Source organism: Copidosoma floridanum, unplaced genomic scaffold (assembly GCF_036245765.1).
Source record: "Copidosoma floridanum isolate Cflo_tuat_1 unplaced genomic scaffold, Cflo_Japanese_pri ptg000008l, whole genome shotgun sequence".
NCBI lineage: Eukaryota > Metazoa > Arthropoda > Insecta > Hymenoptera > Encyrtidae > Copidosoma > Copidosoma floridanum.
The window spans coordinates 9,731,176-9,747,697 of record NW_028321885.1 but is presented as its reverse complement, the minus strand read 5'-3'; positions in this window follow the sequence as shown (position 1 = coordinate 9,747,697).

Sequence of the window (16,522 nt, the reverse complement as noted above, 5' to 3'; positions counted from 1 at the left end):
GGATAATTAATTATTAATAAATAACACATGCAACTATCATCTAATGACAAAGGGGCGCCTAGTGGCCACTCTGTTCAATAAATAATTAATAATAACACAAGCGCTTATTACATAATGATCCAGGGCACCTACTAGCAACTCTTTCAAATAAATAAATATAAATAAATAACACAAGCACCTATCACGTCATGACATGGGGGGCTTTCTGGTCACTATGTTAAAAAAAAAATTATTAACAATTAACACAAGCGCATATCACCTAATGACCCAGGGCACTTACTGGCTGCCCTGTTAAATAAATAATTATTAATAACACAAGCGCCTATCACCTTATGACCCTGGGCGCCTACTAGCTACTCTTTTATATAGATAATAATTGAAAAATAACAGAAGCGCCTATCAACTGATAACCCAGTGTGCTAACTGGCCACTCTGTTATTTAAATAACTAATAATAAACAACACAAGCGCCTATCACCGTATCACCTGAAGCACTTATTGCTAATTCACTAAATAAATAATTATTACTGAATATGTTGAGCTTTTTTTTCGTGATGATTTAGGACACTTATTTGCAAAACTATTAGATAACAAAAATTTGATTAATAACATAAATTAACATGTTGTGTTTTTGATTGCTTATCTAGAACGTCAAAGATCTTTTCAATTTATGCGCTTGTAATAACTTGATAATTTATTATTCAATAGTAGACAGTTAGTACCCCTGGGTCATTCGGTGAAAGGTGCTTATGTTATTAATAATTATCTATTTAACAGAGTTGCTAGTAAGCGCCCTCAGTTACTGATTGATGGGTGCTTGTGTTATTTATGAATAATTATTTATTTAACAGGTCAGCCAGTAAGTGCCCTGGGATATATAATGATCGGCGCTTGTGTTATTTATTACTTATTATTTATTTAATACAGTGGCCAGTATGTGTCCTGGGTCATTCGGTGATAGGCGCTTGTGTTATTAATAATTATTCATCTAACAGGTCAGCCAGTAAGTGCCTCGGGTTATGAGGTGATAGGCGCTTGTGAGATTCGTAATTATTTATTTAACAGAGTGGCAAGTAAGCACACTAAGTCATCAGGTAATGGATGCTCGTGTTATTGAAACTCATTTAAATCTTGCGCATAGCCTGCGGTACTATTTTTTTTTGATCTAGTGATTTCCCATGTCAGGTGGGGTTGGTCCTAGAGAATTCCCAAGTCTGGCCGGAACTATATCCCAACACTAGCAGCGATGGGATATAGTTCCGGCCAGATTTGGAAATTCTCTAGGACCCAACATCTCTGACGTGGAAAATCACTAGATCCAAAAAATAATAGTACCGAAGGATATGCGTGAGATGCAAAGCAGCTCTAATAAAATAAGCATCTATCACTTAATGACCCGGGGCGCTTACCGTTCACTCTGTAAAATAAATAATTATTAAACAATAACAAAGCAACTATCATCTGGTAACTAAGGGGCTCTTAGGGGCCAGTTTGTTAAATAAATAATTATTATAAAATAACACAAATGCCTATCATCGAATGACTTGGAACGCTTACTGGCTGCTCTGTTGAATAAATAATTATTAATAACACAAGCTTCTATTACCTAATGACCCAAGTTGCCTCGTAGCCACTCTTTTAAATGAATAATTATCAATAAATAACACAAGCACCTGTCACCTGAGGACCTGGGCCATATACTGGCCATTCTGTTCAATAAGTTATTATTAGTGAATAACACAAGCACCTATCATCTGATGATCCGGGTCGCTTACTGGCTGCTCTGTTAGATAAATATTTATTAAAAAATAACACAAGCGCTCATCACCCAATAATCTGGGGCATTTACTGGCTGACCTCTTAAATAAATAATTATTCATAAATAACACAAGCGTCTATCACTCAATAATCTGGCGTACTTACTGGCCGACCTGTTAGAAAAATAAATATTAATAAATAACACAAGCGCCTATTACCTAATGACCCGGAAACCTTACTGGCCACTCTGTTCGATCAATAATTATTAATAACACAAGCGCCTATTACCCCATAACCCGAGGTGCCTACTAGCTACTCTTGTTTATAAATAATGATTAATAGATAACACAAGTGCCTATCACCTGATGACCTGGGGTGCTTACTGGCCACTCTTTTATATAAATAATTAATAATAAATAACACAAGCGCATATCACTTAATGACCCGGGGCGCTTACTGGCTGCCCTGTTTAATAAATAATTATTAATAACACAAGCGCCTATCACCTTATGACCCTAAGCGCCTACTAGCTACTCTTTTATATAAATAATAATGAAAAATAACAGAAGCGCCTATCAACTGATAATCCAGGGTGCTAACTGGCCACTCTGTTATTTAAATAACTAATAATAAATAACACAAGCGCCTATCACCGTATCACCTGAGGAACTAATTGCAAATCCAGTAAATAAAGAAGAATTACTGAATATTTTAAGTTTTTTTTTCGTGATGATTCAGGACACTTATTTGCAAAACTATTAGATAATAAAAAGTAAATTGATAACATAAGTTAACATAACGTGTTTTTGATTGCTTATCTAGAACGTCAAAGATCTTTTCAATTTATGCGCTTGTAATAACTTGATAATTTATTATTCAATAGTAGCCAGTTAGTACCCCTGGGTCATTCGGTGAAAGGTGCTTATGTTATTAATAATTATTTATTTAACAGAGTTGCTAGTAAGCGCCCTCAGTTACTGATTGATGGGTGCTTGTGTTATTTATTAATAATTATTTATTTAACAGGTCAGCCAGTAAGTGCCCTGGGTTATATGGTGATCGGCGCTTGTGTTATTAATAATTATTTATTTAACAGATCAGCCAGTAAGTGACCCGAATTAATAGGTGATAGGTGCTTGTGTTAATTTTTAATAATTATTTATCTAACAGGTCAGCCAGTAAGTGCCCCGGGTTATTGGGTGAGAGGTACTTGTGTTATTTATTCATAATTATTTATTCAACAGAGTGGCACGTAAGTGTCCCTGGTCATTGGGTGATAGGGGCTGGTGTTATTTATTAATAATTTTTTATTCAACAGAGTGGCCAGTAAGCGTCCTAGGTCATAAGGTGATAGGCGCTTGTGTTGTTTATCAACAATTATTTATTTGACAGAGTGGCCAGTAAGTGTCCCGGGTCATGAGATGTTAAAAGCGTGTGTTATTTTTTTATAATTATTTATTTAACAGAGTTGCTAGTAAGCACCCTCAGTCACTGAGTAATGGGTGCTTGTGTTATTTATGAATAGTTATTTGTCTAACAGGTCAGCCTGTAAGTGCCCCGGGTTATTGAATGATAGGCACTTTTGTTATTTTTCAATAAATATTTATCTTACAGGTCAGCCAGTAAATGCCCCTGGTTATTGGGTGATAGGCGCTTGTGTTATTTATTATTAATTATTTATTTAACAGGTCAGCCAGTAACTGCCCTGGGTTATTGGTTGATAGGCGCTTGTAGTACTTATTAATAATTAATTAATTTATACAGTGGCCGGTAAGCGCCCAGGGTCATTGGGTGATAAATTCTGATTTTATTTAAGCTTATTTAAATTTCGATCATCACCTTTGGTACTATTTGCTTTTTGATTTAGTGATTTCCCACGTTAGAGATGTTGGGTCCTAGAGAATTTCCAAATCTGGTTAGAACTATATCCCATTGCTGCCAATGTTGGGATATATTTCCGGCTAGACTTGGGAATTCTCTAGAACCAACCCTATCTAAAGTGGATAATCCCTAGATCAAAGAAATAAATAGTACCGTAGGCGACACGCAAGTTTTAAATAAGGGCCCATAACACAAGCATGAATCACCTGATGACCCAGTCTGCTTACTGGCCACTATATTAAATAAATAAATACTAATAACACAAGCGCCCATCACCCAATGACCCGGGGCGCTTATTGGCTACTCTGTAATATATATAATTATTAAAATAACACAAGCGCTTATCACTCAATGACACGAGGCGCTTACAAGACACGCTGTTAAACAAATAATTATGAAAATAACAAAAGCACCTATCACCTAATAACCCGGGGCGCTTACTGGCTGCCCTGTTTAATAAATAATTATTAATAACACAAGTGCCTATCACCTTATGACCCTAAGCGCCTACTAGCTACTCTTTTATATAAATAATAATAAAAAATATCAGAAGCGCCTATCAACTGATAATCCAGGGTGCTAACTGGCCACTCTGTTATTTAAATAACTAATAATAAATAACACAAGCGCCTATCACCGTATCACCTGAGGAACTAATTGCAAATCCAGTAAATAAAGAAGAATTACTAAATTTTTAAGTTTTTTTTTCGTGATGATTCAGGACACTTATTTGCAAAACTATTAGATAATAAAAAGTAAATTGATAACATAAGTTAACATAACGTGTTTTTGATTGCTTATCTAGCACGTCAAAGATCTTTTTAACTGGTGCGCTTGTAATTACTTGATGATTTATTATTCGATTGTAGCCAGTAAGTACCCCTGGGTTATTTGGTGATAGGAGCTTGTGTTATTAATAATTATTTACTTAACAGATCAGCCAGTAAGTGACCCGAATTAATAGGTGATAAGTGCTTGTGTTAATTTTTAATAATTATTTATCTAACAGGTCAGCCAGTAAGTGCCTTGGGTTATTGGGTGAGAGGTACTTGTGTTATTTATTCATAATTATTTATTCAACAGAGTGGCACGTAAGTGTCCCTGGTCATTAGGTGATAGGGGCTTGTGTTATTTATTAATAATTTTTTATTCAACAGAGTGGCCAGCAAGCGTCCGAGGTCATAAGGTGATAAGCGCTCGATTTTAAAATAATTATTTATTAAAAAATAGGGCCAGTAAGCGCTCCGGGTCATAAGGTGATAGGCGCTTGTGTTGTTTATCAACAATTATTTATTTGACAGAGTGGCTAGTAAGTGTCCCGGGTCATGAGATTTTAAAAGCGTGTGTTATTTTTTTATAATTATTTATTTAACAGAGTTGCTAGTAAGCACCCTCAGTCACTGAGTAATGGGTGCTTGTGTTATTTATGAATAGTTATTTGTCTAACAGGTCAGCCTGTAAGTGCTTCGGGTTATTGGGTGATAGGCACTTTTGTTATTTTTCAATAAATATTTATCTTACAGGTCAGCCAGTAAATGCCCCTGGTTATTGGGTGATAGGCGCTTGTGTTATTTATTATTAATTATTTATTTAACAGGTCAGCCAGTAACTGCCCTGAGTTATTGGTTGATAGGCGCTTGTGTTACTTATTAATAATTAATTAATTTATACAGTGGCCAGTATGTGTCCTGGGTCATTCGGTGATAGGCGCTTGTGTGTTTAATAATTATTCATCTAACAGATCAGCCAGTTAGTGCCCTTGGTTATTGGGTGATAGGCGCTTGTGTTATTTATTAATAATTAATTATTTAATACAGTGGCCAGTATGTGTCCTGGGTCATTCGGTGATAGGCGCTTGTGTTATTAATAAATATTTATCTTACAGGTCAGCCAGTAAGTGCCCCTGGTTATTTGGTGATAGGCGCTTGTGGTATTTATTATTAATTATTTATTTAACAGGTCGGCCAGTAAGTGCCCTGGGTTATTAGGTGATAGGCGCTTGTGTTATTTTTCAATAATTATTTATTTAATACAGTGGCCAGGGAATGTCCCGGGTTATTGGGTGTTAGGCGCTTGTGTTATTAGTAATTATTCTTTTAACAGCGTGGCCAGTAAGCACACTGAGTCATCAGATGAGTGATGCTCGTGTTATTGAAACTCGTTTAAATCTAGCGCGTCGCCAGCGGTAATATTTTTTTTTGATCCAGTGATTTCCCACGTCAGATGGGGTTGGTCCTAAAGAATTCCCAAGTCTAGCCGGAACTGTATCCCAACACTAGCAGTGATGTAATATATTTCCGGCCCGATTTGGAAATTTTCTAGGACCCAACATCTCTGACGTGGAAAATCACTAGATCAAAAAAATAATAGTACCGACGGTGATGCGCGAGATGCAAATCAGCTCAAATAAAATAAGCATCTATCAATTAATGCTGCGGGGCGCTTACTCTTTACTCTGTAAAATAATTAATTATTATTAAATAACACAAGCAACTATCATCTGATGACCAAGAGGCTCTTAGTGGCCAGTCTGTTAAATAAATAATTATTGTTAAATAACACAAGTGCCTATCATCAAATGACCCAGGACGCTTACTAGCTGCTCTGTTACATAAATAATTAATAATAACACAAGCTTCAATCACCTAATACCCAGGTTGCCTCCTAGCCACTCTTTTAATTACATAATTATCAATTCATAACACAAGCACCTGTCACCTGAGGACCTAGGGCATATACTGGCCACTCTGTTTAATAAGTTATTATTAGTTAATAAAACAAGCACCTATTATCTGATAATCCGAAGCGCTTACTGGCTGCTCTGATAGATAAATATTTATTAAAAAATAACACAAGCGCCTACCACCCAATAATTTGGGGCACTTACTGGCTGACCTCCTAGATAAATAATTATTAAAAAATAACACAAGCGCCTATCAACCAATTACCCGGGGCACTTACTGGCTGACCTATTGGATAATTTGTTATTAATAAATAACACTAGCGCCTATTACCTTATGACCCATGAACCTTACTTGCCACTTTTTTAAATAAAAAATTATTAATAAATAACACAAGCACCAGTCACCTTAGGACCCGGGGCGCTTACTGTCTACTCGGTTACATAAATAAGTATTAATAATCAAAACAAATGCCTATCATCTGATGACCCGTAACACTTACTAGCTACCCTGTTAAATAAATAATTATTGATAACACAAGCGCCTATCACCGTATCACCTCGGGCACTAATTGCAAATTTAGTAAATAAATAATTATTACTTAAAATGTTGAGCTTCTTTTTCATAATAGTCCAGGACTATTCTTTGCAAAACTATTAGATAATAAAAAGTTAATCGATAACATAAGTTAACATATTGTAATTTTGATTGCTTATCTAGTACGTCAAAGATCTTTTTAATTGGTGCACTTGTTATTACTTGATAATTTATTATTTAATGGTAGCTAGTAAGTACCACTGGGTCATTCGGTGACAGGCGCTTGTGTTATTAATAATTATTTATTTAACAGAGTTGCTAGTAAGCGCCCTCAGTCACTGGGTGATGGGTGCTTCTGTTATTTATCAATAATTATTTAATTGACAGAGTGGCCAGTAAGTGTCCAGGGTCATTTGGTGATAGGCGCTTGTGTGTTTAATAATTATTTATCTAACAGGTCAGCCAGTAAGTGCCCCTGGTTATTGGGTGGTAGGCGCTTGTGTTATTTATTAATAATTTTTTATTCAACAGAGTGGCCAGTGAGCGTTCTTGGTCATAAGTTGATAAGCGCTTGTGTTTTAAATAATTATTTATTAAAAAATGGAGCCAGTAAGCACTCTGGGTTATTAGGTTATAGGCGCTTGTGTTATTTATTGATAATTTTTTATTTAACAGAGTGGCCAGTAAGTGTCCCTGGTCATTAGGTGATAGGGGCTTGTTTTATTTATTAATAATTTTTTATTCAACAGAGTGGCCAGTAAGCGTCCTAGGTCATAAGGTGATAAGCGCTTGAGTTTTAAATAATTATTTATTAAAAAATAGGTCTAGTGAGCGCTCCGGGTCATTAGGTTATAGGCGCTTGTGTTATTTATTAATAATTTTTTATTTAACAGAGTGGCCAGTAAGTGTCCCTGGTCATTAGGTGATAGGGGCTTGTGTTATTTATTAACAATTTTTTATTCAACAGAGTGGCCAGTAAGCGTCCTAGGTCATAAGGTGATAAGCGCTTGAGTTTCAAATAATTATTTATTAAAAAATAGGGCCAGTAAGCGCTCCGGGTCATTAGGTGATAGGCGCTTGTGTTATTTATTAATAAATATTTATTTAAAAGAGTGGCCAGTAAGTGTTCTGGATCATTAGGTGATAGGAGCTTGTGTTATTTATTAATAAATATTTATTTAACAGAGTGGCCAGTAATTGTTCCGGATAATCAGGTGATAGGAGATTGTGTTATTTATTAATAATTATTGATTTAACAGAGTTGCTAGTAAGCACCCTCAGTCACTGAGTAATAGGTGCTTGTGTTATTTATGAATAGTTATTTGTCTAACAGGTCAGCCTGTAGGTGCTCCGGGTTATTGGAAGATAGGCACTTTTGTTATTTTTAATAAATATTTATCTTAAAGGTCAGCCAGTAAGTGCCCCTGGTTATTGGGTGAAAGGCGCTTGTGTTATATATTATTAATTATTTATTTAACAGGTCAGCCAGTAAGTGCCCTGGGTTATTGGGTGATAGGTGCTTGTATTATTTATTAATAATTAATTATTTAATACAGTGGCCAGTATGTGTCCTGGGTCATTTGGTAATAGGCGTTTGTGTTATTAATAATTATTTAATTTACAGGTTGGCCAGTTAGTGCCCCGGGTCATTCGATGATAGGCACTTGTGTTATTTAATAATAATTATTTATTTAACAGAGTGGCCACTAGGAGCCCCTTGGTCATCAGATGATAGTTGCTTGTGTTATTTATTAATAATTATTTATTTTACAGAGTGAACAGTAAGCGCCCCGGGTCATTAAGTGATAGATGCTTATTTTATTGAAGCTGATTTGCATCTCGCGCATCACTATCGGTACTATTATTTTTTTGATCTAGTGATTTCCCACGTGAAAGATGTTGGGTCCTAGAGAATTCTCAAATCTGGCCGAAACTATATCCCATCGCTGCCAGTGTTGAAATATAGTACTGGCCAGACTTAACAATTCTCTAGGACTAACCCTATCTGACGTGGGAAATCACTAGTTAAAAAAAAAATAGTACCGCAGGCTACGCGCAAGATTCAAATAAGTTCCAATAACACGAGCATCCATCACATCATGACCCAGTGTGCTAACTGGCTACTCTGTTAAAAAAATATTTACGGATAACACAAGCGCCTATCACCGAATGACCAAGGACACTTACTGGCTACTCTTTTGAATAAATAATTATAAAAAAAGAAACACCTTCGCCTATTACCTGATGACCCAGGACACTTACTTGCCACTCTGTAAAATAAATAATTATTGATAAATAATACAAGCATCTATCACCCAATGACCCGGGGCGCTTACTGGCCTCTCTGTTAAATAAATAATTATTGATTAATGACACAAACGCCTATCACTTAATGTCTCGGGACACTTACTGGCAACTCTGTTAAATAAATAATTAATAATAAATAACACGAGCGCCTATCACCCAATGACCAGGGGCACTTACTGGTTGACCTGTCAGATAAATAATAATAAAAAAATAACACTAGCGCCTATAAGCTATTGACCTGGGACACTCACGGGCCACTCTGGTAATTAAATAATTGTTAAAAAATATCACAAGCGCCTATTACCCAATAACCCGAGGAACTTACTAGCTAACCTGTTAGACAAATAACTATTCATAAATAACACAAGCACCCATTACTCAGTGACTGGGGGGTGCTTACTAGCAACTGTGTTAAGTAAATAATTATAAAAAAATAACACAAGCTTTTATCACCTCATGACCCGGGACACTTACTGGCCACTCTGTGAAATAAATAATTATTAATAAATAACACAAGCCCCTATAACCTAATGACCCGGAGCGCTTACTGCCCTATTTTTTAATAAATAATTATTTAAAACACAAGCGCTTATCACCTTATGACCTAGGACGCTTACTGACCACTCTGTTGAATAAAAAATTATTAATAAATAACACAAGCCCCTATAACCTAATGACCAGGGACACTTACTGGCCACTCTGTTGAATAAATAGTTATGAATAAATAACACAACTACCTCTCACCCGATAACCCGGGGCACTTACTGGCTGACCTGTTAGATAAATAATTATTGAAAATTAACACAAGCGCCTATCACCTAATAATCTGGGTCACTTACTGGCTTATCTGTTAAATAAATAATTACTAATAACACAAGCTCCTATCACCAAATGACCTAGGGGTACTTACTGGCTACAATTGAATAATAAATTATCAAGTTATTACACGCGCACTAGTTAAAAAGATTTTTGACGTACTAGATAAGCAATTAAAAACACGTTATGTTAACTTATTTTATCAATCAACTTTTTACTATCTAATAGTTTTGCAAATAAGTGCCCTGAATCATCACGAAAAAAAAGCTTAAAATAATTAGTAATAATTATTTACTTACTGAATTTGCAATTAGTTCCTGAAGTGATATGGTGATAGGCACTTGTGTTATTTGTTATTAGTTATTTAAATAACAAAGAGGCCAGTTAGCAACCTGGATTACCGGTTGATAGGCGCTTCTGTTATTTTTTAATTATTATTTATATAAAAGAGTAGCTAGTAGGCGCCCAGGGTCATGAGGTGATAGGTGCTTGTGTTATTAATAATTATTTATTTAACAGAGTGGCCAGAAAGCACCCGGGGTCATTACGTGATAGGGGCTTGTGTTATTTAATAATATTGATTTATTTGAAAGAGTTGCTAGTAGGTGCCCTGGGTCATTATGTTATAGGCACTTGTGTTATTAATAATTATTTATTTAACAAAGTGGCTCCTAAGCGCTCTTCGGTCATCAGATAATAGTTGCATGTGTTATTTATTAATAATTAATTATTTAACACAGTGAACAGTAAGCGCCCTGGGTCATTTGGTGAGAAATTCTGATTTTATTTGAGCTTATTCAAATCTCGCGCATGACCTTTGGTACTATTTTCTTTTTAATTTAGTAATTTCCTACGTCAGAGATGTTGGGTCCTAGAGAATTCCCAAATCTGGCTAGAACTATATCTCATTGCTGCCAATGTAAGGATATATTTCCGGCTAGACTTGGGAATTCTCTAGAACCAACCCTATCTGACGTGGAAAATCCCTAGATCAAAGAAAAAAATAGTACCGCAGGCGACACGCAAGTTTTAAATAAGGGCCAATAACACAAGCATTAATCACCTGATAACCCAGTCTGCTTACTGACCACTATATTAAATGAATAATTACTAATAACACAAGCGTCCATCACCCAATGACCCGGGGTGCTTATTGGCTACTCTGTAATATATATAATTATTAAAATAACACAAGCGCTTATCACTTAATGACACGAGGCGCTCACAAGACACGCTGTTGATTAAATAATTATTAAAATAACAAAAGCACCTATCACCTAATAACCCGGAGCGCTTACTGTTCACTCTGTTAAATAAATAATTATTAATAACACAAGCGCCTATTACATAATGACCCAGAGCGCCTCCTAGCAACTCTTTCAAATAAATAAATATTAATAAATGACACAACCCTCAATCAGGTAAAGACCCGTGGTGCTTTCTGGCCACTCTGTTAAAAAAATAATTATTTATAATTAACACAAGCGCATAAAACCTAATGACCCGGGGCGCTCACTGGCTGCCTTGTTTAATAAATAATTATTAATAACACAAGCGCCTATCACCTTATGACCCTGGGCACCTACTAGCTACTATTTTATATAAATAATAATTGTAAAATAAAAGAAGCGCCTATCAACTGATAATCCAGGGTGCTAACTGGCTACTTTGTAATTTAAATAACTAATAATAAATAACACAAGCGCCTATCACCGTATCACCCGAGGCACTAATTGCAAATTCAGTAAATAATAAATATAACTAAATATTTTGAGTTTTATTTTCGTGAAGATTCAGGACACTTATTTGCAAAACTATTAAATAATAAAAAGTTAATTGATAACATAAGTTAACATAACGTGTTTTTTAATGCTTATCTAGGACGTCAAAGATCTTTTTAACTGGTGCGCTTGTAATCACTTGATAATTTATTATTCAATTGTAGGCAGTAAGTACCCCTGGGTTATTTGGTGATAGGAGCTTGTGTTATGAATAATTATTTATTTAACAGATCAGCCAGTAAGTGACCCGGATTAATAGGTGATAGGCACTTGTGTTAATTTTTAATAATTATTTATTCAACAGAGTGGCACGTAAGTGTCCCTGGTCATTAGGTGATAGGGGCTTGTGTTATTTATTAATAATTATTTATTTAACAGAGTGGCCAGTAAGTGTCCCGGATCATTAGGTGATAGGCGCTTGTGTTGTTTATCAATAATTATTTATTTGACAAAGTGGCCAGTAAGTGTCCCGGCTCATGAGATGATAAAAGCGAGTGTTATTTTTTTATAATTATTTATTTAACAGAGTTGCTAGTAAGCACCCTCAGTCACTGAGTAATGGGTGCTTGTGTTATTTATGAATAGTTATTTGTCTAACAGGTCAGCCTGTAAGTGCCCCGGGTTATTGGGTGATAGGCGCTTGTGTTATTTTTTAATTATTATTTATTTAATACAGTGGCCAGAAAATCTCCCGGGTTATTGGGTGTTAGGCGCTTGTGTTATTATAAATTATTCATTTAACAGAGTGGCCAGTAATCACACTGAGTCATCAGATGAGTAAAGCTCGTGTTATTGAAACTCATTTAAATCTAGCGCGTCGCCTGCGGTACTATTTTTTTTCTGATCTAGTGATTTCCCACGTCAGATGGGGTTGGTCCTAGAGAATTCCCAAGTCTATCCGGAACTGTATCCCAACACTGGCGGTGATGAAATATATTTCCGGCCCGATTTGGAAATTCTCTAGGACCCAACATCTCTGACGTGGGAAATCACTAGATCAAAAAAATAATAGTACCGACGGTGATGCGCGAGATGCAAATCAGCTCTAATAAAATAAGCATCTATCACTTAATGAAGCGGGGCGCTCACTGTTTTCTCTGTGAAATGAATAATTATTAATAAACAACACAAGCAACTATAATCTGATGACCAAGGGGCTCTTAGTGGCTAGTCTGTTAAATAAATAATTATTATTAAATAACACGAGTGCCTATCATTAAATGACTAAGGACGCTTACTAGCTGCTCTGTTAAATAAATAATTATTAATAACACAAGCTTTCATCACCTAATACCCAGGTTGCCTCCTAGCCACTCTTTCAAATAAATAATTATCAATAAATAACACAAGCACCTGTCACCTGAGGACCTGGGGCATATACTGGCCACTCTGTTAAATAAGTTATTATTAGTCAATAATACAAGCATCTATTATCTGATAATCTGAAGCGCTTACTGGATGCTCTGATAGATAATTATTTATTAAAAAATAACACAAGCGCCTACCACCCAATAATTTGGGGCACTTACTGGCTGACCTCTTAGATAAATAATTATTAAAAAATAACACAAGCGCCTATCACCCAATTACCCGGGGCACTTACTGGCTGACCAATTGGATGAATTGTTATTAATAAATAACACTAGCGCCTATCACCCAATAAACCGGCGCACTTACTGGCCGACCTGTTAGAAAAATAAATATTAATAAAAAACACAAGCGCCTATCACCTTATGACCCACAAACCTTACTGGCCACTCTTCTAAATAAATAATTATTAATAAATAACACAAGCACCTGTCACCTTAGGACCCGGGGCGCTTACTGTCTACTCGGTTACATAAATAATTATTAATAATCAAAACAAGCGCCTATCATCTGATTACCCGTAACGCTTACTAGCTGCCCTGTTAAATAAATAATTATTAATAACACAAGCGCCTATCACCGTATCACCTCGGGCACTAATTACAAATTCAGTAAATAAATAATTATTACTTAAAATGTTTAGCTTCTTTTACATAATAATCCAGGACCATTCTTTGCAAAACTATTAGATAATAAAAAGTTGATCGATAACATAAGTTAAAATATCGTAATTTTGATTGCTTATCTAGTACGTCAAAGATCTATTTAATTCGTGCACTTGTTATTACTTGATAATTTATTATTTAATAGTAGCTAGTAAGTACCACTAGGACATTCGGTGATAGGCGCTTGTGTTATTAATAATTATTTGTTTAACAGAGTTGCTAGTGACCGCCCTCAGTCACTGGGTGATGGTTGCTTCTGTTATTTATCAATAATTATTTATTTGACAGAGTGGCAAGTAAGTGTCCAGGGTCATTTGGTGATAGGCGCTTGTGTGTTTAATAATTATTCATCTAACAGGTCAGCCAGTAAGTGCCCCTGGTTATTGGGTGATAGGCGCTTGTGTTATTTATTAATAATTTTTTATTCAACAGAGTGGCCAGTAAGCGTCCTAGGTCATAAGGTGATAAGCGCTTGTGTTTTAAATAATTATTTATTAAAAAATAGGGCCAGTAAGCGCTCTGGGTCATTAGGTTATAGGCGCTTGTGTTATTTCTTAATAATTTTTTATTTAACAGAGTGGCCAGTAAGTGTCCCTGGTCATTAGGTGATAGGGGCTTGTGTTATTTATTAATAATTTTTTATTCAACAGAGTGGCCAGTAAGCGTCCTAGGTCATAAGGTGATAAGCGCTTGAGTTTCAAATAATTATTTATTAAAAAATAGGGCCAGTAAGCGCTTCGGGTCATTAGGTGATAGGCGCTTGTGTTAATTATTAATAATTATCTATTTAACAGAGTGGCTAGTAAGAGTCCTGGATCATTAGGTGATAGGCGCTTGTGTTATTTATTAATAATTATTTATTTGACAGAGTGGCCAATAAGTGTCTCGGGTCATGAGATGATAAAAGCGTGTGTTATTTTTTTATAATTATTTATTTAACAGAGTTGCTAGTAAGCACCCTCTGTCACTGAGTAATAGGTGCTTGTGTTATTTATGAATAGTTATTTGTCTAACAGGTCAGCCTGTAAGTGCCCCGGGTTATTGGGTGATAGGCACTTTTGTTATTTTTTAAAAAATATTTATCTTACAGGTCAGCCAGTAAGTGCCCCTAGTTATTGGGTGATAGGCGCTTGTGTTATTTATTATTAATTATTTATTTAACAGGTCAGCCAGTAAGTGCCCTAGGTTATTGGGTGATAGGCGCTCGTGTTATTTATTAATAATTAATTATTTAATACAGTGGCCAGTATGTGTCCTGGGTCATTCGGTGATAGGCGCTTGTGTTATTAATAATTATTCAATTAACAAATTGGTCAGTTAGTGCCCCGGGTTATTAGGTGATAGGCGCTTGTGTTATTTTTCAATAATTATTTATTCAATACAGTGGCCAGAAAATGTCCTGGGTTATTGGGTGTTAGGCGTTTGTGTTATTAGTAAATATTTATTTAACAGAGTGGCCAGTAAGCACACTGAGTCATCAGATGAGTGATGCTCGTGTTATTGAAACTCATTTAATTTAGCGCGTCGCCTGCGGTACTATTTCTTTTTTGATCTAGTGATTTTCCACGTCAGATGGGGTTGGTCCTAGAGAATTCCCAAGTCTGGCCGGAACTGTATCCCAACACTGGCAGTGTTGGGATATATTTCCGGCCCGATTTGAAATTTCTCTAGGACCCAACATCTCTGACGTGGGAAATCACTAGATCAAAAAGAAATTAGTACCAAAGGTGATGCGCGAGATTTGAATAAGCTCAAATAAAATCAGAATTTCTCACCCAATGACCCAGGGCGCTTACTGTTCACTGTGTTGAATAATTAATTGTTAATAAATAACACATGCAACTATAATCTGATGACCAAGGGGCGCTTAGGGGCCACTCTGTTAAATAAATAATTATTATTAAATAACACAAGTGCCTATCATTAAATGACCCGGGACGCTTACTAGCTGCTCTGTTAAATAAATAATAATTATTAACACAAGCTTTCAATACCTAATACCCAGGTTGCCTTCTAGCCACTTTTTTTAATAAATAATTATCAATAAATAACACAAGCACCTGTTACCTGAGGACCTGGGGCATATACAAGCCACTCTGTTAAATAAGTTATTATTAGTCAATAATACAAGCACCTATTATCTGATAATCCGAAGTGCTTACTGGCTGCTCTGATAGATAAATATTTATTAAAAAATAACACAAGTGCCTACCACCCAATAATTTGGGGCACTTACTGGCTGACCACTTAGATAAATGATTATTAAAAAATAACACAAGCGCCTATCACCCAATTACCCGGGGCATTTACTGGCTGACCTATTGGATAAATTGTTATTAATAAATAACACTAGTTATTTATTAATAATTATTTATTTAATAGAGTGGCCAGTTAGTGTTCCCGCTTATTCAGTAATAGGCACTTGTGTTATTAATAATTAGTCATTCAACAGAGTGGCCAGTAAGCACACTGGGTCATTAGGTGATGGATGCTCGTGTTATTAAAACTTATTTGAATCTTGCGCGTAGCCTGCGGTACTTTTTTTTTTTTTAACTACTGATTTCCCACATTAGATAGGGTTGGTCCTAGAGAATTGTTAAGTCTGGCCGGAACTATATTCCAACACTGGCAGCGGTAAGGTTCACGGGTCATAAGGTAATAGGCGCTTGTGTTATTTTTGAATAATTATTTGTCTAACAGGTCAGCCAGTAAGTGCCCCGGATTATTGG